The sequence below is a fragment of the Triturus cristatus genome, chromosome 4_2, assembly GCF_964204655.1.
Source record: "Triturus cristatus chromosome 4_2, aTriCri1.1, whole genome shotgun sequence".
Lineage (NCBI taxonomy): Eukaryota > Metazoa > Chordata > Amphibia > Caudata > Salamandridae > Triturus > Triturus cristatus.
In genome coordinates, this window is record NC_140586.1 from 957,591,401 (window position 1) to 957,614,083 (window position 22,683).

General features: G+C 47.8%; 1 protein-coding gene across 1 annotated transcript in view; it reads right to left on the reverse strand.

Annotated features, from left to right (window-relative positions):
- LOC146839110 (uncharacterized) overlaps positions 1 to 17,027 on the reverse strand; it is a 52,573-nt gene extending 35,546 nt beyond the window's left edge. Inside the window, exon 1 of the mRNA XM_085603126.1 lies at positions 16,943 to 17,027. The gene's annotated coding sequence lies outside the window, so the exon portion shown is untranslated. The remainder of the gene's footprint in view (positions 1 to 16,942) is intronic.
- Positions 17,028 to 22,683: the final 5,656 nt, after the last annotated feature.

A 22,683-nucleotide genomic window follows, 5' to 3' on the forward strand; every position in this document is an offset into this window, starting at 1 on the left:
CGCAGTGGAGGAAGCCCAACAAAGGGTTTCCTGTCACAGGGAGGTGTCACCACCTCCCAGACAGGATTTAGTGTTTTGGAGCTGGGTGGGTGCACTCTTAGAGTGCTTTGAAGTCCTGCACTGGTGGAGCAGTAGGCTCCTCTGTGCATATGCCAGCTCAAACCGGTTCAGGGGCTACCTGCCCCTGCTCTGGTGCAAAACTGGACAAAGGGAAGTGGGTGTAACCACCCACCACCCTGACCCTCCTAGAGGAGTGGTCATACAGCTAGTCCCTCCCCTATCTTCACTATAACATACCAAGCATTGCCAATGCAATCCAGATTACCCTGGACGACGCTCTACAAAGAAGAATCCTGGCCCTTCGATGTTACACTATCTCTGGAAGACTGAAGAATCTCCCTTGGAGTCAAGGAGTGACTCCTCTGCTAGGCAGGCACCAAAGCTCTTCATCGACGGTTGCAAACTTCACCACTCTCGCCGGAGTCCGAAGTCCCTGCGTCCCCTGAAGCGGATTTCCTGACCTCTCGACGGCCATTTTGAGTCCCCAACGAAGCTGTGGCATCTGGACCCCACGAGTGACGAGGAACAGCAATACCAGGGAACCGTGCACTGATTTCGAGTGCAAGCCCTAAACAACGTTCAACGAACTTGTGCTTTGGGCCATCTATAGTCCAAGTCCCTAGCAGGTCTGGTACCAAAAATCAGCAGCCTACCCCGTCCTGAGTGACCGTGGGCTCCTGTGGAACTTTTCCTGCAAAGGCGTCTTCGTGGTTGCTTGCCCGTTGGCTAGTGACTCACCCGAAGACTTTCTCATCGACTTCAAGGGCTCTCCTGGTTGCTCCGGGCCTGCCCTCACTTACCCTTGCTGGGTAAGTCCATCAGACCTTGCTGGTCTGCACCATCGTCAATTTTCAGTTCAGACAAGACTTGCAGTTGCCAAGGCTTGTTGGCTCCAATTCGGTTGCCGACACCGTCATCAGCTGCAGACGTCGTGGGACACTCCGAATCCAGCTGCTGGTCATTGTCGATCCCTCCTGGACCTCGTGAGCGAAGAGACAAAACACCATCACTGACCTGAAGCGACGCGACAGCTGTGGCCATCCATCTTGCTTTCGGGAGGACCGGGAGCGGACGCATAGGAGTCAGCAGCAATCCAATACTTGTCACAAGCGGACAAAAAAACGGATTTCTTTCCTCCCCTTCCCCCATGGGACAAGTAGTCCATAGAATTAGGGCTTCACCGTTGGAAGCCGTCTAAAAATGGAAGCCCTTTGGAAGCCGTCTAAAAATGATTGTGCGTTTGATTAAAATTCAAAGATACATTAAAAGGATTCCATATTTTACTAGAGTAAAATTAAACAAAACCCTCAGAAATATGGAGCAGTAACAGCCTCTGACCTATATGACAGAAATTGTTTGGCCAATGATGTCTATTTTTGACCTAAATCTCGCGGATTCCCCTCTAGCCTTCAGCTTGTTTTATACTTTGGCCAATTACTACAGAACGTCCGGGTCATCAGATGTTAGGAGAGAGGTTATCACAGGTTTCTAGCTTCCCACATTATCCTTTATTTTTAAATTATTGTAATTTGCACCAAAACATTGACAGACATATCCTCAGGGCAGTGTGGGCCGGTTGCCGCTTGTAGGAAGGTGGAATCTGACTATATGGTTGCCCCCACTTTTTTCCTGGTGTTTGAATGGTTTTTGACTAGTCTGGCTGGGATCCTGCTATCCAGGACCCCAGCCTATCTGCTTACTCCCTTAAATGATTGGTGTGCATATTAGATACTGTGGTACCTTATGAGCCCCTAGTATATAGTACCTTAGGTACCTAGGGCATTGGTACTTCACAGGCCTACCAGGGGTTGCAGCATGTATTATGCCACCCCTGGGAAGCATTCTCAATCTGACACCACAGGCCTGCTACTGCAGCCTGTGTGAGGTAGTGTTAGCACTCCTCACTGAGGTATAGGTTCCTATATCTCACCATACACACACATATAAACCTATCAGTCACCCCTATTGCAGGCCCTATCAATCCTGTGGGCAGGGTGCTTGGTTTACTATGTGAGGGAGTGCTTCTGCCTGAGCAGGACCCCTCTGCAGCTGGCAGAGTCTATTATCTGCTGCTGTTTGTGGATGCGGTTAAACCATATACTCTTAAGTGCATTATAAGCTCGCGGTAAATGCTAACTTTGGAATGACTGCATCAAAACATGTCGTGTTTGGTGTCAGACAACTTGGAATCATACCCCCCACACCAGTAACTGGTGTGGGAGTATGATCCCACCCTTCTAGAGGGGATGACATGTACCCACTGTACTAAACGGTAGAAATCTCCTAGAGCCCTGGCATCACAAAATGGATGACACCAGCACAGACACTGGGCTGCCCTCCTGCTGCTGACCGAAACTCGCAGTGGAGGAAGCCCAACAAAGGGTTTCCTGTCACAGGGAGCTGTCACCACCTCCCAGACAGGATTTAGTGTATTGGAGCTGGGTGGGTGCACTCTTAGAGTGCTTTGAAGTCCTGCACTGGTGGAGCAGTAGGCTCCTCTGTGCATATGCCAGCTCAAACCGGTTCAGGGGCTACCTGCCCCTGCTCTGGTGCAAAACTGGACAAAGGGAAGTGGGTGTAACCACCCACCACCCTGACCCTCCTAGAGGAGTGGTCATAGAGCTAGTCCCTCCCCTATCTTCACTTTAACATACCAAGCATTGCCAATGCAATCCAGATTACCCTGGACGACGCTCTACAAAGAAGAATCCTGGCCCTTCGATGTTACACTATCTCTGGAAGACTGAAGAATCTCCCTTGGAGTCAAGGAGTGACTCCTCTGCTAGGCAGGCACCAAAGCTCTTCATCGACGGTTGCAAACTTCACCACTCTCGCCAGAGTCCGAAGTCCCTGCGTCCCCTGAAGCGGATTTCCTGACCTCTCGACGGCCATTTTGAGTCCCCAACGAAGCTGTGGCATCTGGACCCCACGAGTGACGAGGAACAGCAATACCAGGGAACCGTGCACTGATTTTGAGTGCAAGCCCTAAACAACGTTCAACGAACTTGTGCTTTGGGCCATCTATAGTCCAAGTCCCTAGCAGGTCTGGTACCAAAAATCAGCAGCCTACCCCGTCCTGAGTGACCGTGGGCTCCTGTGGAACTTTTCCTGCAAAGGCGTCTTCGTGGTTGCTTGCCCGTTGGCTAGTGACTCACCCGAAGACTTTCTCATCGACTTCAAGGGCTCTCCTGGTTGCTCCGGGCCTGCCCTCACTTACCCTTGCTGGGTAAGTCCATCAGACCTTGCTGGTCTGCACCATCGTCAATCTTCAGTTCAGACAAGACTTGCAGTTGCCAAGGCTTGTTGGCTCCAATTCGGTTGCCGACACCGTCATCAGCTGCAGACGTCGTGGGACACTCCGAATCCAGCTGCTGGTCATTGTCGATCCCTCCTGGACCTCGTGAGCGAAGAGACAAAACACCATCACTGACCTGAAGCGACGCGACAGCTGTGGCCATCCATCTTGCTTTCGGGAGGACCGGGAGCGGACGCATAGGAGTCAGCAGCAATCCAATACTTGTCACAAGCGGACAAAAAAACGGATTTCTTTCCTCCCCTTCCCCCATGGGACAAGTAGTCCATAGAATTAGGGCTTCACCGTTGGAAGCCATCTAGGAAGTGGAGGGTGGTCTTCGCCACACCCACGCAGTGGTAGTATCTTACCACCGATTGGTAAGAACGGAGCCCCCCCTGATATCACTAGGTCCTGATGAATGCCTTGGACCCATTTGGGCCGATACAGCAGAAACATGTTGACCACTCACGAGACGGTTAGGGGGCACTAATTACCCCATTCACCATCACATATATTTTTAATATCATATAGTTATCAGTCACATTAAAAACACTCCTGATTACTATAATGATTTTTAAATCGACTCACAATATCACAGGCCCCCACTTAGTCATTTAGAAGTGCATCCTTGTCGTCAAGTGTATGCTCGCCCTCTATCAAACGAAGGTTTTAGAGGGCGAGGACTGGTCAATGATGAAGCATGACACCAGGTGGTGTGTTAGACCAGTCCGTAACTTTTTGTGAGATGCCCACACTCATGACGTTCTCGTAACTCGTTTGGGTTATCACACTAGGAGCAGCTTTTTGTGGTAAACATTTAGTATTGGAGGCTGCTAGCTCCTAGAACCCCAAGCCTCTTGTTCCCTTCTCCACACACACAGTGGAGTTCTCTTGTGATTAGACATCCATCTTGCTGGCCACCGGTCACTGGCAAGTGACTTTGAACTCTGTCCCGTCAATTTTCAGGTCCTCTGCATCTTCAATCCATCTTTGGATTCCAGCGGACACCTCTCCAGTCGTCACAAGCAGCAAGTCTTCATTGGTCTCCATTGAAAACAGCATCGCGACCCGACACCAAAGGACACCTATGCACCCAGCTTCCCTGGGTGAGGTAACTCGTGCACTCCGGGGCTCAAGTGTGTGTTGGCCCTCGAAATACTTACCCTGTAAGTGGCTTGCTTGTTGACTTCTCCGAAGTGCCCTAAAACTTTAAAATACAAACCGCGACTTACGCCATTGAAACCAATAGGAAACCCACGACTGTGTTTAGACACTGCACGCGTCTCCCGTGGGCTGATTACTTACCTGCTAACACTGCAGAAGTGAAGCCCCAGCGATTCCCAAGGCCCTAGGCCTTTTCATTTTGCAAGTCGAGTTTGTTACCCCATTTTTTTTAGTATATGGTCTGGTACGCCCCTAGGGCTACAGCCATATTTGTGCATAATTTATTGAGAACTGTTGATCTTTTGAATGTTTACCTGGCTCTAATCTCATAAAGAGATTAGTAGAGTGTGTCTAGAAATAAATACATATATATTTGATATATATATCTGTGTGGTGTCTTTTCATTTGAAAATTCAAGAGATTATAAGGTAAAACAAGCTGCTTTACATTCCTCAGAGACTTAGCCTGAAGGCTGCTCTCCACAGGTACCACTAGGATAGCTTTCTTTAAAAGGTTGTCTTAAACCTATCTACCATAAGAGTCAAATTGGACTGGTGCAAGGTGGCCACTATTACTAGTGACCAGCATATGCCAGACCAACTTCTCACATTGGTGGGCAGCATGTGGGATTCCAGCTTGCCATTGTTTTACCAGAAAATCTCTATTTGAATTACTAACTGAAAACCACTAAAGGTACTCAAGGTACATATAAAGTCAAGCTAGTATCAATAAGTTCTACTGAACTTAGATCTGTTTGTGAAGGGATAAGCACACCCTTGCTACAGCTCAGGCTAGGTTCAGTAGGCCCCAACTAGTGTAGGTAGTACAACACTGCACAACACTAGTATGTCTCACCAGGGTGGAGCCAGTGGGTCCACCCCATCTCAGTACAAAGACCTGGCCTACACTGACCTGAAGGCCTTATGCTTTGAAAAGACAACTGAGGGTGGGCAGGAGTCCCTCATCACAACACCTGATAGATCTGTTAGTAGCAGATGACCTGAAACAAGCTCTAGGAGCAAGTGGGTCTGCATCAGGGAGTGGGTCAACCATAGTCTCTGGGTCTGATGATGAAAATCAGGATGACCTGGAGTCTGTGATTGAAGGGCCAAACTCAGAAGGGTTTGAAAGGAACAGAGGAATTCTCCTTAAGAGAACTGACAAAGTGGGAGACAGGCCTAGGTCCCTCTCAAGGGACTCTGACCGGTCATATCACTCTGGAAGAGAATCTGTTCCACAGAGGAACTCCAACTTTCCCAGGGAGACCTCCTCTGAAAGAAGGTTCAAGATGCTCCAGTATGAGGAAGCTAGGCTTGCCCTCAGAACCAAGCAATTGGCCTTAGATAGGGAAGCCTTTGAGCTCCAGAGAGCTTCTAGAAAAGAGGGGTTAGAAACCCCTGGTGGCAGCATCAGTGTCCATAGAAGCAGGGATTACATTCCAGACCATAGGAACCTGTCCAAGGTTGTTCCTTCCTACCAGAGTGGGGATGATATCCACAAATGGATAACTGCTATGGAGAGGGCCTGTAAAGTTCAACAGATCCCCCAGACACAGTGGGCAGCAATCTTGTGGCTCTCCTTTTCAGATAAAGGCAGAGACAAGCTTCTCACTGTTAGAGAAGAGGATGCTAATGACTATGAATCCCTGAAGAGTGCATTAATAGATGGGTTTGGCTTAACCACTGAACAGTACAGGTTCAAGTTCAGAGACACCCAGAAAACACAGACTCAGGATTGGGTGGACTTTGTAGATTGTGCTACCAAGGCTCTGGAGGGTTGGATAGTTGGCAGTAGAGTCACTGACTTTAAAGGATTGTATAATTTAATTATGAGAGAGCAGATCCTTAATAATTGTCAAAACCAACTCTTACACCAGTACCTGGTGGACTCTGATCTGACCTCTCCCCAAGAATTGGGAAAGAAGGCAGACAAATGGGTCAGAACCAGGGTTAGGCCCAAGAACCAAGGTGGTGACCAGAAGAAAGATTCCACTAAGCCCAAAGAGAAAGGTGGGGATGATAAAATAGGAATGTCCTCTGAAGGGCCCCAAAAACTCAGTTCTGGGGGTGGGTCCCAAAATCCTTCCTCTTCCAATAAGAAACCATATTGTCATGTGTGTAAGCAACCTGGACACTGGAAAACTGACTCCAACTGTCCAAAGAATGGCAATAAAGAAAATGTTCCTCCCATTGCAGCTCCAACACCTCCTGTTACTACTAGTAGTAATCCCCCAGGTGGTGGGAGTGCACCCAAAAACTTAGTTGGGTTTTCTTGGGGAACTCAGATGGACTCTGGCCTAACCAGGTCCCCTACACAAGCAACTCTAGTCTGTGATGGTGGCATGGGGTTTGCCAACTTTACCATGAGCCCCAGTATCTTGGGCAGGTACAGACAAGAGCCTATGATCAATGGTCAGAAGGCTGTGGTGACAAGGAGACTAGTGCCCCTAGAACAGCTTTTATCTGAGTTTAGCTACCAGGTGACCAATATTGATGGAATTAGGACAGGCCATCCCATGGCAGTAGTAAATCTCAGCTGGGGAGGGGTCACTGGTCCCAAGAGAGTGGCAGTGTCCCCAACCTTGCCTGTAGATTGTTTACTGGGGAATGATCTAGAGATCTCAGCCTGGGCTGAGGTAGACCACAATTCCCATTTAAGAATGTTAGGCATCCCTGACAGAGTGGATGAGACCCTGAGGGCCTCACCTCCACCCCAGGAGAAAGTAAGGGGAGTGAAGCCTGAAACTATGGATCACTCCACACAAACAGAGAGCATAGGGGTGAGGAACAGTCCTCCCCCACCAGACTAAAGGTAAGGGTCAGCTTTCTAAGGGAACTGACCCTGCCCCTTGTGAAGTAACTGCCCCAGAAGTGGTCAGGCGAGTTCTGGCCACAACTCTGATGGCAGAGGATCCTTCCAAGGTGGCACCCAGTCTGGAGCAGGTATCCTGCCCCTCTCTACCCTACCTCAGTCAGCCCAGGGATGCAGAGGTCAGGGAGGTCAGTGGACCCCTAGTGGGCCCCTGTCCAGAGGAACCCCCTCATCAGCAGATTAGGGACACCCAGCAGAGTAGTTCTAGCCAGGTGAATATTCCTCTACAAACTGAGGGATCCCCCTTACCCCTAGGTACAGGTACCCCCCAGATGGACTTTGTTGGGCACAGGGAAACCTGGGGGATAGTTACCCCAAACATTCCAATGCCCTCCACTATTCCAACCAGAGGGACCCAACCCCCAGCTGTAGGCAGCCAGAGGTTGACCCTTAGGGCCAGATATGACAGTCATGGACAGAAAGGCTTCCATGGTGACCAGTGTGCTGAGGAAGTTGAGACCACCCCAAATAGGGCCTCACTTCCAGACTCAGACACCCCACCAGCCTACTTCTGTACCAGAAAACAATACAGGTAATTTCCCTAGACTTTGGAAAAACTCCCAAACCCCTTGGGGTAGGATTTCCCAAGTGGACCATGAGACAGGGAGCAACCATGCTAGTGCAGGTTCTTCCTTATATGGCCACTCAGGAAATAAAGGCGTAACTGGGCAAGGTTAGCCTCATCTCCTTTCGTTTGGGGGGGGGGGGGGGAGGTTATGTAGGAAGGTGGAATCTGACTATATGATTGCCTCCACTTTTTTCCTGGTGTTTGAATGGTTTTTGACTAGTCTGGCTGGCATCCTGCTATCCAGGACCCCAGCCTATCTGCTTACTCCCTTAAATGATTGGTGTGCATATTAGATGCACTAGTGATTGGATACTGTGGTACCTTATGAGCCCCTATTATATGGTACCTTAGGTACCTAGGGCATTGGTACTTCACAGGCCTACCAGGGGCTGCAGCATGTATTATGCCACCTCTGGGAAGCATTCTCAATCTAGCTCGTGTTTTACTGTATCGGAACCTTTTCCCTTTAATTGTGCGTTGTAATTTGTTACGTTTTGGCACTTTAATGTCCCCTGTTTCATTGCAAACCCACTCACTTCTCCTCTTCTTTACGAAATACTGGCTTCCGACACTGGTGGGGCTTTTACCATACCGTTCTGATTTAAGATGTCACTTACTCGCGCTGTTTTTGTTCTCTACCATTTTGCTGTTTTCCTCTCTCCCTGCTCCTCCTTTCTAGTTATTTCACGCTTTTCGCATTTATTCGTAGCCTTGCCTGCACCTTGTAGTTTATTTGCATTTACCCTTGGCAGTATATCTGTTTTTACGTGTTTTTGACTCCACTTTTATGCTCCGTTTTGACACCTGCTGATTTTGCACGTGTCATAGGCGACCAGGCTCTTGCCTTACAATTATGAATTGGCCTCCCTTAATAATTGTGTCGCACTTCTTTTCACCTTGTACCACTTATTTGTATACCATTATATTTTACCTTTGGTAACCTTGTAATGTTGTGTTCACCTTCACCTCTATTCACTTCCTCCACACCATACCTGTGAGGTCTCCACCTCCGGTACTTCCCGCCGTTTCTCACCATGGGCCATATGTAGGTAGCCAAATACCGAACGGTAACGGCCGAAATTCGGTAAAAAACCCGTTACCGACCGGTATTTAGATAGTTGAGATGTAGGAGGCCAAAAACACAAATTCGGTAAATATGAATCGGTAAATACCGATTAAAATTTACCGACTTCAAAAATACCGCTTCAAATTTACCGAATACATATTTTCCGAATCGGTAAATATGAAGTGGTAAATATGAAGTGGTAAAACGGAAAAAGATATGTAGGTAAATTCGGTAATTAAGAAATCCTTCAAAATCGGTAAATAAGAGTCGGTAATTAACACTGATAGAAAGCAGGTGGTAATTTTCAACAGTGCATTTAAGCAATCCCAAAATGCAACAGCATGGACAACATGGCCGCTCTGTATGTCATTGCAAGGCGGCTACGTCTACAGGCAGCAGGACTGAGGATATGGAGACGGGAGGAACGCATCTACACACAGCGCATCACACTCTTCCAACTGACTGAGGCTGAGATACATGACAGGTACAGGCTACACCCCCAAACCATCATGGACCTGATAAGGGACCTGCACCCACTCCTGGACCAGCCAACACCAAGGGCGCATGCCATACCACCACATGTGCAGGTACTCTGCAGCCTACACCTACTTGCATCTGGCAGTTACCAGGGGGTGATAGCTGCGGTGGGCGGTGTATCCCAGAGTTGCCTGTCCCGTTTCTTCAGGAAGTTCCTGGATGCCATGATGCAGAGAATGCACCACTACATCAGCTTCCCAAACACACAGGCTGAACTGCAGAAAACTAAAACTGACTTTTATTACATGGCACAGTTCCCCCATGTCATTGGCTGTATAGATGGCACACACATCCCAATCTGCCCACCAGCTGCCACTGAGCACATCTACAGAAACAAAAAGTCCACCCACTCCATCAATGTGCAAGTAATCTGCGATGCAGGGAACATCATCACTGATATCGTTGCCAAATTCCCTGGGAGCACCCATGACTCCTACATCTTCCAGAACAGTGGGATCTACACACGACTGCTTGCGGGAGAATTTGGAGAAGGATACCTGCTAGGTAAGTAAGAGTGTCGCTACATAGTACTCAGTGCAAATCATAGTGTATTGAGGCATGTGACTGATGTCTCCCTTTTACTCACCTAGGGGACAGTGCATATGCCGTGCGGTCATTCATCCTCACTCCCTACCTACACCCATCAACCCAGAGTGAGAGACGATATAATGTGGCACACAAATCTACTCGCAATGTGGTGGAGCGCACGTTTGGACTACTGAAGAGCAGGTTTCGCTGCCTCCATAAGAGTGGAGGTGCACGCCAGTACACACCCATCCTCTGCTGCAAGATTATTGCCACTTGTGCAATGCTGCACAACCTTGCCACAAAGAGAGGCACAGAGGTCGAAAAGACATATATTGAGGACAATGATGATGAGACTGCTCATGCAGAGGCCAACGCAGCAGGAGTACAAACAGCAACAGATGGAAGAGTGAGACGGGCTGAGATCACATCCAACTATTTCTGAATGAGTAAGGGGACACAGCCTGTAGTTGGATGCCATGACGTAGTTTAACCAGGCAGCACTACGCCACAACACAAAGGAAACTGTATTGCAACAACAATGAAAAATAAAATTTTGTGAGTTAAGGGTTACTTCACCCAAATGTGTCATTGTTTCGCATGGGGCATTAATGTTTGCGCCCACGCGCAGCAGTGCGGGATGGAATTGAGGGGGCGTCCTCACTGGCTGGGGTATCAGTGGCACCACGTTGACGCCTGTTGCTCCGACGAGTGTCTGGGACAGGGGGGGTTATGCTGCTCCTGCTGGTTGTGTCTTCTGTGTCTCCAGCATCCAAAGCGCCAGCTGCGGCAGACTGGCTGGTGAGCAGCACTTCTAGTGCACTTGTGACCCTAACCATTCCCCTGGACACATCTGTGCTGCACTGTGCAAGGCCCTCCTGCATCGCCACAGAGCGCCTGCAGATCAGCGATGTGGCAGTCGCCAGCCGGTTCACTGCCCTCGAGGTCTGATCCTTCCTCTGATGTCCCCTGCGCCGTGTGGCCCTGTCCTCATCGAACTTTGAGCACAGCTGCATGATGGATTGGGACATGTCCCGCATGCCCGCTGCCATATCAGCAATGCCCCCTGCCATGGTGGTGATGCCCTTTTCAATGTTTCCAAAGGTGTTGTTTAGGCCACGCATCTGTCGCTGTACGGACACCATTGCCCTTGCCTGGACGCGTTGTATTTTCACCATGGTGCCCTCAAGACCTGAGAACACTCCATGGCCCGGCCCAAGGGGAGGTGGACTCTGCGGCCGAGCCCTGCGGCGCCGTCTGCCAACTGTGTGTTCTCCCTCAGACTCGGAAGGCACACTGGCATGGGTTACATCCTGGGGTACAGTGGACGTTTCCGGGCACCTCGACTCCTCGGATGATGAGTCGGTCACATCCAACCTAGCTGCAGGACGCCTCCTCAACCTGTGCTGTGCAGGAGGTGAAGATGGTGGTGAAACCTGCAGGACTGGGGATGCATGCAGGAGCGGTGATGCTGGCTGGGGTGGTGTAATTGCCTGTGGTGCCGTTCCCTGGCCGGAACTGGTGGTGGCCTTCTCTGTGCTGGGTGTGTGGTGTGCCCTCTCTCCCTTCTCATGGCCAGTTCTGTGCGCAGTAGTGCCTGTGGACAGAAAAGCAACAGCAGCTAAGTGTACCTGAAGCTTTGTCTTGATGACATGACAATACAATTTCTAGACAGTATCTCAATGTCCTCGTATCATGTTTGGCCTTTCAGGGACTACATCTCCCATGATGCATTGCAGGCATGCACTAATACCTGTACTGGAGTGGGATTCTCATGGCACATTTTGGGAGTTGGGATAGGGGTAGGGGGGGGCACATTGCTGTGCAAGCGTCTTACCTTGTTTGGAGGTGCCTCTGGCGGAGCTGTCAGCATCCCCAATCCCCGCGATGCTTTCTGGCTCAATCGTTGTCTCCACTAGCTCCTCCAGTTCTGTCAGTGCTGGTGCTCTGTTGCGTCCACCTCCTGTCTGGCTGGCCTCTTTCTTTAAATCTGCCACCTTCCTCTTTGTGATGATGCGGATGTCATACCACCGCTTCTTCAGGACATCGATGTCCCGGGGGGTCACTCCTATGGCATTCACCTGTGCCTGGATTCCAAGCCAGATCTTTCTTTTTTCTGACTCAGGCACTTGCTGTGACAGTTTCCCAAATAGTTTCTGGTGCTGCTTCACGACCTCCTCCACCAGAACTTGCAGCTCCTTTAGGCTGAATTTGAGCTTTCGCTTCCTCTCCCCTCCTTCCCTCTCTGTGTCCTGGCTGGCCATTCTTGCAGTCTCCAGGTCTGAATCTGGCAGTTGCTCTCTTCCTCTCCTCAGCACTCCCAGCCTCTCCAGAGTCTGCTAATTGTGTGCACCTGCCTGGGTGTGGCCACTCCCTGGTTGGGTGGGGTTGAGGTTGCACAGGATTGGCTGCTTGAAGTCATGTGTTTTTGAACTGCCGATTCGGTATTTACCGAATCGGTATTTACCGAACCGGAATATACCACGTCGGTATTTACCGAATCGGAATATACCACGTCGGTATTTACCGATTCGGAAAATACCGCTTCGGTATTTACCGATTCGGTAAATTCCGATTCATGTTTACCGAATTTTACCGATTCGGTAATGTTTACCGATTGTTGACCTACATATAACTTACCGATTCTTAAATACCGATTCGGTAAAATTCGGTATTTAAGAATCGGTAAAAATAATTTACCTACATATGGCCCCATGTGTTTTCTTTTGACCCAATTGTTTCTTTACTTTGTTTCTTTGTGTCCTTCCCAGCCCTGAAGAGTCACGGGTTGTTTCCCGTTGACGAAACACGTGTCGGCTGGTTGTTTTTGTCCCTTCAAACCATTTGAAGAAACGTACTATTAAATCCCACTACAAAGACATTTCTGGTGTTGACCTCAACTGTGTATTTTACCGTACCCTATGGTTTAACAACATTGTTTATATCCCTTAACGTGTGCGCAGAACCTGTTTCTATTTGTAGTGGGTGTCTCCTACACCCCAACTCGCAGGGGTTCTTTTTTTGCCAGGGTTTGTTTCCCCTGATCTTGCAGCACCGTATTTATTTTTCAAACTCGACCCTTGGTGTGTTATGTTTGACCGCCATTCTTCCTTCACCAACTAAACCCTTCACGGAACCAATTCATTCTTTGTTACAGGAAGGGCAGCCACAACACCACAAACTCTTTATTATCCATTATCTGTTATGAATAGAGATAAGGTCGCATCAGAGCTTTTTGATAATCTAGCTAAAGGAACTCCTACAACCAGTACCTCCACCAGTGGTAATCCACCACATAGAGAAGGACTCAAAGAAAAATTTCAAAAATTAGAAAGACTGAAAAAAACTGAGAATTCCAGATGGTGGGACAGTGCCACCCTCAAACAATACCTCAGACTTAACCGAGTACCCAGGGGACTCCGCTCACAGATCTTTCCTACTTTCGACGACCTCGATGACGACCTACTCGGGAGATGGGAGGAAGCTCTAACTGTGAACTCTAATACACTCATACATATTCTTATCGAAAATGCTGAACGTAAGGTAACTGCATTACAATTAGAAATCTCTGTTCTAGAGAAAGAAATTCAAGACTTAAATCTCAAAGAAGCCACAGAAAAAAACTACAATATACTCAATGAAATCCTGAACAAACACCAAAACGACATCAAGGATAGGAAGACCAGACAGCTGAAGAGAGACGAGGCAGACTACAGAGAAGGACGAGTCTTCACTTTCGCCCGCAAATATGATCTATTAGTTCAAAACACGTCCCGTGGGGAGACGATCTCAAGGGCCAACACGAGCACAATCTCCTCAAGTTCCTCCTCACTCAATTCAATCCAGACCAGCGACAGTGAACCTGACATCCAGGGTCACTCTGCTCAAAAAAATACCACTTCTGTTTTTTTACGGGAGATACAGGCCATAAGAAGGGAGAACAGGTCACAACAAAGATTAGGTACACAGGACAGAAAACCCGCAGAGGTAAACGATCAGGGAAGGGAAGAGTACAAGAAGAAATTAAGGTCCGGGGACGGGAGGAAATAGCTACATCCACCTTAGAAGTGCAGGTAGTCAATCTCTCCTCCAAAAACCTCACTGACAACATGATTTCCCTCCTTAGCAAAGGCCTCAACTTTAATCCTCATGAGACAGGAGACCTTTGCAGATCCAAAATAGATCTTTTTAAATTCATTAGGGGTCTCAAACTTAAAAAACATTTCTCAGGGACACCATCTGGAGACAACAGATCTAAGAACATCATAGACACCATGTTTTCTAACATGCAGACATTAAAGCCACACACCTCTTACTGTCACTTACGGACACAGATGATCCTCCCCTGAGTATGGAACACCTTTTACAGGACCTCGATATAGACACGGACTCTACCATCTCTAGTGGTCTCAAAACCAAATCTAAATGGACACCCACCTTACCAGGAGGGAATTCCATAGATGTCATCTATAACCTTGTTTTAGAAGACCTTGACAAGTACGAAAACAAAACTATGAGGTCTAAACGTAGACCTAAAGACAATCTCAACAGGTGCGAACGCCTAGCTCTTAAAACACTAAGCGCAGACACTGAAATCATCATCAGAGAGGCAGACAAAGGGGGCAACGTGGTGGTCATGAACAGTACTGACTACCATCATGGGATCCTTACGCAACTTCAGGATAACACGTGTTATGAACCTCTCCATGACAATCCAACGGGCCCTTTGACCATCATGATTAATAAGAACCTTTCAGACTGGCATACTCTAGGTCTTATTGATGAAGATGAGGCACTCTACGTGAAGGCAGTGAGACCCACTTTCCCTTGGCTTTACACTCTGCCCAAGGTTCATAAACAAGCCAATTTCCCTCCTGGTAGACCCATTGTATCGGGCATAGGGGGACCTACAGAGAGATTGGCAAAATATGTCGACCTGTTTCTCAGCACCATGGTCAAAAACTTACCCTCCTACATCCAGGACACCAAATATATTCTGGGTGTTCTTGATAACGTCCTATGGCAACCTGACATGATCATGGCCACATTAGATGTGATTTCTCTTTACACCTATATAAAACCCGATCTTGGTCTAGATGCAGTTACACACTTTCTAGAAAACAGACCGGCTTCACTATGGCAACACACTGACATGCTTTCAACCATGATGGAGATCATTCTCAACAATAACTACTTCATATACGACAGACAGTGGTACATGCAGATCAAAGGCGTAGCCATGGGCTCTAAATTTTCCCCATCGTTTGCCAATCTGTATATGGGCTCTTTGGAGGCAGAATGGATATGGGGCCCCAAAAGGGCTCAATGGACTGACAACATCATTTATTGGGGTTGTCACATCGACGACTGCCTCCTCCTATGGTCTGGCACACAAGATAGCCTCACTGATTTCTGTCAACATCTCAATTCCAATGACATGGATATGCGCTTCACCTGCACCTCCAGTATGAGCAAAATTACTTTTCTAAACGTAGAATTGTACGTTAAAGACAATACACTTCACAGTCGACTTCACCACAAAGAAACATCTTGCAATGCCATCCTCCATGCAGAGAGTTCGCACCCCATACATCAGATACAGGCCATTCGCTACGGAGAATTCACAAGAGCACGCAGAAACTGCAGTGAAGAGAGTGAGTTTGAGGCCTGTCTCAATGACATGAAAGGGAGATTCATCAACAGAGGTTATAAACCTCGCATTCTACAGAAGGCGGCCCAGAGGATTGGGAAGATACAGAGAAACCAAACCCTGATCAACAAAACGAAAACTGGTTCTAAGACCCAACCGGTTAGACTTATCACTGACTATAACGAGGTCAGCATTGTTATCAGAAATAGTTTCAACAAACACTGGAACACTTTGCTTAAAGACAGAACACTTAGGGAATTTATCACCACCAAACCTCAGATCACCTTCAGACGTGGAAGAACCCTAAGAAACAGACTCAGCCCCACAGTCCCGCGCACTACCATGAGCACCACCTGGCTCACTCCACACACCAAAGGTTTCTTCAGATGCGGTTGCTGTGGGGCATGCAAATGGACACAAAACGGTATCAAATCGTTCACAGGTGCAGCCAATCACAAGTATGATATGAAGTGTAATATTAACTACAACACGAAAAATGTGATCTACATTCTTGAATGCACATGCAAAAGACAGTACGTGGGCAGCACCATCAGACCTTTGAAAGAACGCATCCTGGAACATATAAGGGCAATGCGCAATGGAGATGCCAGATACCCGATGGCCCTACATGTGATGTCTTGCCCCACTCAAGGAACACAAAAGAAACTCACCTTTTTTGGTATGGACACCACGCCACCTAATTTTAGAGGTGGGAACCATGAACTGAGACTACGTCGCCTGGAGGCAACATGGATAATGCGTTTGCACACTGTGAGACACGGCTTGAACATTGATCATGAATTACAGTACTTTTTAGATTCCTAGTCCTCTCTCACTAGACTGTGATGTACTCTTGTCTCTTTGCTGAACGTTCTCTCACTTGCTCTGCTTTGAATGTTTCTTTTGCATTTATACCCTGAGCTTTGTATCATTTTGCGCTCATCATTTGCACATTGTTGCATGTGTTTTTCACCCTATACTGCCATAATTTACGTTGACAGCCTCTATACCGTTCTCCTTCTTTGCCAGCCCTTCTGGTTCTTGTTGACCCTTTTTTTCGCATTACTACCCAGTGCTATCTGATATTGCTGCTATCTGTGACTGCCTTTTCTACTCTTTTGTGTTCTCCCTCTGTTTTACTATTTTCTGTTTTCAGTGACGCTAATATTGCTCTTTTCTATCTTATTCATTAACTTCAGTACTTACGTATCTCTCTCTCTGTGATGCCTCTCCCTCCTTTTGTGCTGCCTGGCATTTCTGCTTTGCTTGATATCGCCTCCATTATTATATCCTTTCATCCCTCCTCCATTGCACATCTCTCCCCTTTACTTCCACCCCATTGCACATGGTGGCCTCTTCCCGACCATACTCCCTCACTTCCGGTCCGCCCTCTAGCCCCTACACGGTCTAGTCTTTCTTCGTTTCCTTTTTATTCACTTCCTGTTAGCTCGTCTCCTCCCGCTACAGAGCTCGAGACGATTCCACCCTGATTGCCTGAACACTACGGTAAGCCTTCTGCCAGCACCCAACGGCCAGTGACTCTCATTGCTTGTGTGGCCTTTATGCTTCACTTTTTTACCCTCAGATCGACTTTTGGATTGACATATCCGTCAATTTCATACCCTGATTTTACCGCTTCATTGGCCGTGGCGTCTCCACTCATCCACCACCGTTGGAACATACGTTCACTGATTACCATATTAGCCATGGTCATTTCCACTCAGGTAGATTCTCCCTTCTACCTTTTCCATTCACGCCCGCAGCTTGTTCACTCCTTGCGTTCTCGCTTTCACTTTACTCTAGCTCGTGTTTTACTGTATCGGAACCTTTTCCCTTTAATTGTGCGTTGTAATTTGTTACGTTTTGGCACTTTAATGTCTCCTGTTTCATTGCAAACCCACTCACTTCTCCTCTTCTTTACGTAATACTGGCTTCCGACACTGGTGGGGCTTTTACCATACCGTTCTGATTTAAGATGTCACTTACTCGCGCTGTTTTTGTTCTCTACCATTTTGCTGTTTTCCTCTCTCCCCGCTCCTCCTTTCTAGTTATTTCACGCTTTTCGCATTTATTTGTAGCCTTGCCTGCACCTTGTAGTTTATTTGCATTTACCCTTGGCAGTATATCTGTTTTTACGTGTTTTTGACTCCACTTTTATGCTCCGTTTTGACACCTGCTGATTTTGCACGTGTCATAGGCGACCAGGCTCTTGCCTTACAATTATGAATTGGCCTCCCTTAATAATTGTGTCGCACTTCTTTTCACCTTGTACCACTTATTTGTTTACCATTATATTTTACCTTTGGTAACCTTGTAATGTTGTGTTCACCTTCACCTCTATTCACTTCCTCCACACCATACCTGGGAGGTCTCCACCTCCGGTACTTCCCGCCGTTTCTCACCATGTGTTTTCTTTTGACCCAATTGTTTCTTTACTTTGTTTCTTTGTGTCCTTCCCAGCCCTGAAGAGTCACGGGTTGTTTCCCGTTGACGAAACACGTGTCGGCTGGTTGTTTTTGTCCCTTCAAACCATTTGAAGAAACGTACTATTAAATCCCACTACAAAGACATTTCTGGTGTTGACCTCAACTGTGTATTTTACCGTACCCTATGTTTTAACAACATTGTTTATATCCCTTAACGTGTGCGCAGAACCTGTTTCTATTTGTAGTGGGTGTCTCCTACACCCCAACTCGCAGGGGTTCTTTTTTTGCGAGGGTTTGTTTCCCCTGATCTTGCAGCACCGTATTTATTTTTCAAACTCGACCCTTGGTTCTGTTATCTTTGAGCGGCATTCTTCCTTCACCAACTAAACCCTTCACGGAACCGAAGCATTCTCAATCTGACACCACAGGTCTGCTACTGCAGCCTGTGTGAGGTAGTGTTAGCACTCCTCACTGAGGTATAGGTTCCTATATCTCACCATACACACACATATAAACCTATCAGTCACCCCTATTGCAGGCCCTATCAATCCTGTGGGCAGGGTGCTTGGTTTACTATGTGAGGGGGTGCTTCTGCCTGAGCAGGACCCCTCTGCAGCTGGCAGAGTCTATTCTCTGCTGCTGTTTGTGGATGCGGTTAAACCATATACTCTTAAGTGCATTATAACCTCGCGGTAAATGCTAACTTTGGAATGACTGCATCAAAACATGCCGTGTTTGGTGTCAAACAACTTGGAATCATACCCCTACACCAGTAACTGGGGATGACATGTACCCACTGTACTAAACGGTAGAAATCTCCTAGAGCCCTGTCATCACAAAATGGATCGGGCGGTGCTCCTCGTGGGGGTGGCGCTGCAGTCCCTCACGGGCCCTCGGAAGGGCTCTCTATCGGAGATCTTTTAGTGGAGTCGCCGTAGTTGTGCGTGTGGGTGTGTGGGGAAGAGGGGTGTGGTGGTGAAACTAAAAAGACCTAATGGTGCCCTAACTATTTATTGGTGTGTCCAAGAGGTCTGCTAAAAATAACGGGGAATGATGTTATATAAACATTCTGAGTGGGGAAGAAAAAGGATGTAAATACGTCCCACTGCTCTCGACCCGTAAGAGTGAGGGTTTAAAGTGAGAGAGAGGGGGTACAAGTGACCACCACTTGTACCCCCTCTCTCTCACTTTAAACCCTCACTCTTACGGGTCGAGAGCAGTGGGACGTATTTACATCCTTTTTCTTCCCCACTCAGAATGTTTATATAACATCATTCCCCGTTATTTTTAGCAGACCTCTTGGACCCACCAATAAATAGTTAGGGCACCATTAGGTCTTTTTAGTTTCACCACCACACCCCTCTTCCCCACACACCCACACGCACAACTACGGCGACTCCACTAAAAGATCTCCGATAGAGAGCCCTTCCGAGGGCCCGTGAGGGACTGCAGCGCCACCCCCACGAGGAGCACCGCCCGATGATGATGCTTTGCACCCGCAAGGGTGTGTGAGGGCACTTCTAGTACCATCCAGGAGTTTCTAGTCTCCATTTCACTACCACTCTCGAACCTTGCCTGACACCCTTTGTCATCTCTCCATTTCTTCCCTTCTTGCATAGTAGACCATACTGGCATATATATTTCTTTAGGAACTGTTACCTTACTTTGCACGTGTATTAATTTTAGGAGCATTGGTACAGGACCTTTTTCCCTTTCCTACTTATCTGCTCCTTGTCCCCCCATTCTCCTTGAAGTGTGTATACATCACAAAATGGATGCCACCAGCACAGACACTGGGCTGCCCTCCTGCTGCTGACCGAAACTCGCAGTGGAGGAAGCCCAACAAAGGGTTTCCTGTCACAGGGAGGTGTCACCACCTCCCAGACAGGATTTAGTGTATTGGAGCTGGGTGGGTGCACTCTTAGAGTGCTTTGAAGTCCTGCACTGGGGGAGCAGTAGGCTCCTCTGTGCATATGCCAGCTCAAACCGGTTCAGGGGCTATCTGCCCCTGCTCTGGCGTGAAACTGGACAAAGGGAAGTGGGTGTAACCACCCACTACCTTGACCCTCCTAGAGGAGTGGTCATAGAGCTAGTCCCTCCCCTATCTTCACTATAAGATACCAAGCATTGCCAATGCAATCCAGATTACCCTGGACGACGCTCTACAAAGAAGAATCCTGGCCCTTCGACGTTCCACTATCTCTGGAAGACTGAAGAATCTCCCTTGGAGTCAAGGAGTGACTCCTCTGCTTGGCAGGCACCAAAACTCTTCATCGGCGGTTGCAAACTTCACCGCTCCCGCCGGAGTCCGAAGTCCCTGCATCCCCTGAAGCGGATTTCCTGGCCTCTCGACAGCCATTTTGAGTCCCCAGTTAAGCTGTGGCATCTGGACCCCACGAGTGACGAGGAACAGCAATACCAGGGAACCGTGCACTGATTTCAAGTGCAAGCCCTAAACAACGTTCAACGAACTTGTGCTTTGGACCATCTGTAGTCCAAGTCTCTAGCAGGTCTGGTACCGAAAATCAGCAGCCTACCCAGTCGCGAGTGACCATGGGCTCCTGTGGAACTTTTCCTGCAAAGGCGTCTTCGCGGTTGCTTGCCCGGTGGCTAGTGACTCACCCGAAGACTTTCTCATCAACTTCAAGGGCTCTCCTGGTTGCTCCGGGCCTGCCCCCACTTACCCACACTGGGTAAGTCCATCAGACCTTGCTGGTCTGCACAATCGTCAATCTTCAGTTCACACAAGACTTGCAGTTGCCAAGGCTTGTTGGCTCCAATCCGGTTGCCGACACCGTCATCAGCTGCAGACCTCGTGGCACACTCCGAATCCAGCTGCTGGTCATTGTTGACCCCTCCTGGACCTCGTGAGCGAAGAGACAAAACACCATCACCGACCTGAAGCGACGCGACAGCTGTGGTCATCCATCTTGCTGGCTACCGGTCACTGGCAAGTGACTTTGAACTCTGTCCCCTCAATTTTCAGGTCCTCTGCATCTTCAATCCATCTTTGGATTCCAGGGGACACCTCTCCAGTCGTCACAAGCAGCAAGTCTTCATTGGTCTCCATTGAAAACAGCATCGCGACCCGACACCAAAGGACACCTATGCACCCAGCTTCCCTGGGTGAGGTAACTCGTGCACTCCGGTGCTCAAGTGTGTGTTGGCCCTCGAAATACTTACCCTGTAAGTGGCTTGCTTGTTGACTTCTCTGAAGTGCCCTAAAACTTTAAAATACAAACCGCGACTTACGCCATTGAAACCAATAGGAAACCCACGACTGTGTTTAGACACTGCACGCGTCTCCCGTGGGCTGATTACTTACCTGCTAACACTGCAGAAGTGAAGCCCCAGCGATTCCCAAGGCCCTAGGCCTTTTCATTTTGCAAGTCGAGTTTGTTAACCCATTTTTTTAGTATATGGTCTGGTACGCCCCTAGGGCTACAGCCATATTTGTGCATAATTTATTGAGAACTGTTGATCTTTTGAATGTTTACCTGGCTCTAATTTCATAAAGAGATTAGTAGAGTGTGTCTAGAAATAAATACATATATATTTGATATATATACCTGTGTGGTGTCTTTTCATTTGAAAATTCAAGAGATTATAAGGTAAAACAAGCTGCTTTACATTCCTCAGAGACTTAGCCTGAAGGCTGCTCTCCACAGCTACCACTAGGATAGCTTTCTTTAAAAGGTTGTCTTAAACCTATCTACCATAAGAGTCGAATTGGACGGGTGCAAGGTGGCCACTTTAACTAGTGACCAGCATGTGCCAGGCCAACTTCTCACACCGCTCAGTTATCCTTCTTTAAAGACCTGTAGACAATTGCTGACCAAACAAGTAAATATGGTTTCCTTGATTAATAATAAGCCAACATTCAGCCAAAGGAGCCACGCTTGGCCACTGATTAACTCACACAAACGCCTCCAGCCACAAAGGTATTTTGGCGATTCATTCAAAGGATGTTTTCAAATAAGTCGATTACAACTATGTTTTGGCCAATTTTCGTCTCACTCTCTGTTGCCAGAATGCTCTGCTTAGCCTGACTCAGGATTACGTAGATTGTGTTTACAAAAAACAACTCTAAGTTCATTTGGTGTGAACTAGGTCTTCTGTTTTTAACGAAGGCAAATACTGGCTTTGCCAGGTTTTTAACTGGAAAGGGCCGCCAAGCAATAATTTTCATATGAGCAAAGATTTTGCTGCTGTGACTGTAAGATAAATTTATGAATAGAGTAGGCAGGGTACAAACAGCAAAAACCTGTGATGAGGAATCTTTGTTTAAAAGCTGCAAGTAGCTGTTCCCGACAAACCGACTGTGCTAGGGGGCCGGGCAGCTTACAACATGAGACTTGGTTTCCGTGTAGCAAGAAGTGCTTATTGGCACACGCTACATTGTATACGAACTTCAGGTCATCCGCCCCTCCTGCCCTTTCTTACAATTATGAGATTTAATTAACCTGTGAATTTAGATTAGTAGAATGTTTTTAAATGTTTCATTTTAATTCTATCAATTTT